The 1,780-nt window shown below is 44.0% G+C and overlaps 1 pseudogene; it reads left to right on the top strand.

Annotated features, from left to right (window-relative positions):
* Window positions 1-326: 326 nt before the first annotated feature.
* The window catches only part of LOC138969587 (beta-1,3-galactosyl-O-glycosyl-glycoprotein beta-1,6-N-acetylglucosaminyltransferase 4-like), an 18,975-nt pseudogene continuing 17,521 nt past the window's right edge, over window positions 327-1,780 (top strand).

Raw genomic sequence — 1,780 nt, 5'->3', positions numbered from 1 at the left:
GGGGTGGGGGGGTGTGGGCAGTGTGGGGATTGGGGCGGGGTGGGGGGGTGTGGGCTGTGTGGGGATTGGGGCGGGGTGGGGGGGTGTGGGCTGTGTGGGGATTGGGGCGGGGGGGGGGGGGGCGGACGTTGAGGGGGAGAAGGGTGAAGGGTTCAGGAGAAGAACTACAGAAGGACAGGGAGTACGCTGAGAGAGAGGTTGACACAGGTTGTTGACAGCTGTTCATACTTATCTATGAACATGTCAAAACATCCATCCGGCAGATACAATGTGCATAATCGAACATCAAAGTAAACATATTCCAGACACATATACATTTGCAGTAGATGTGTATTGACTATTGTTGTTGACAGGTACTACAAACTTATTTATTCTCACACGTGCAAGGAAAAAAATCCCATACTAGTATGTAACTACTTGAGTTGTATGGTCAAAGGCAAAAAGTAACGAAGGAAAAACTTTTGTAAAAACAACTCCTGTGACTATAGAAACTCCGACAGTATCAACAACATCAACTACAGCAACAAGTGCAGCACACAGACCAACCAACGACGCTGACGAAATCGTCGACGACCATGAAAGCAAGATAGAAAAAAAAGAAAGATTGTATCTGAAGATGTGGAGACATACACGATTGAAAAAATCGTAAAAGCAGATTGAAGATAACAGCCAAGAAAACAACACAAAAAAGAAAACGAAAGAAAAAGACAGAACGAAGCGAAAATGAAAGCAGGTCACAGAAGCTGAAGAAGGTTGAATTGCTTGAGCGGTTGAGAGAAGACGCATTGGTCAAGCATCAGTCGGCAGGAGAAAGGAACGTGTGTGTTACGGGGCAAGCAGAACAAGAACAAGCAGAACAAGAACAAGAAGAAAGAGAAGAAGATAAAACTGCACTAAAAATGTTAAGTCGACACAGTTCATTCGTGCCAAGGAGACGGTATTGTGTCTTTGGCTTTTTGATGCTGCTTTCCTGGTGTCTGTTTACGTTACCACATCTCTGGTACGCCCACCATGCTGCTCGGGCTCTGTCAGGTAGGATAAGTGTGTGTGTGTGTGTGTGTGTGTGTGTGTGTGTGTGTGTCATGTATCATGACGAATGTGACATTTTCTTCTGCAATTGCAGCTTTTGTTTGTTTGAATAATGTTTTGTTTTTGTTACTCGCACAAACGGTAAAGATAGGAAAATTATAAAGAACAATTACTATCTTAGCAATAAAGATCTCTTTAAATGCGTGCTAAATAATCACAGGTTTTTATTCATTATGTTATCACTCGCAGATAGTCCTCGTCAGAGACAAATCAAACACGACTCTGTCATCACTTCATACGGGACGACAAACTTCTCATCACCAGCTATCTCTGAGGCCCAACACCTGCCAAGACATGACAGGCCTGCAGTCACCGCAGAGAGCGCAAAACAATACGTGAAAGAAACTCGTGGAAACAGTGATACGTTAAGCGTCGACCATGATAACTCCAGAACTGATGACATTCCGATCAAATTAAACAACAACAATGAATTTGACAGCGAGAGGACCAACAGAAATGACGATGTCAGAATTCAAAACAGCGGAAATGACGCTCTGGCTATTGAAAACCATGGCTTTGCAAGCGACGAAAACATCAGCAGTGAAGGAAGAGGACATGACGTTGTGGCAAATAGCAGACAAGATGTTCCGACAAACAGCAGAAATGTGATTCTCGTCACCGGAAACAGCGGCCTTGACTTTGTCAGTGGTGATAAGAACAGGAAGGATTTTCCAAACAATACTCACACTGG

Source organism: Littorina saxatilis, linkage group LG6 (genome assembly GCF_037325665.1).
Source record: "Littorina saxatilis isolate snail1 linkage group LG6, US_GU_Lsax_2.0, whole genome shotgun sequence".
In the NCBI taxonomy this organism is placed as follows: Eukaryota; Metazoa; Mollusca; class Gastropoda; order Littorinimorpha; family Littorinidae; genus Littorina; species Littorina saxatilis.
Note: the sequence above shows the minus strand (reverse complement) of the source record. Positions and strands in the feature narration are given on the sequence as shown.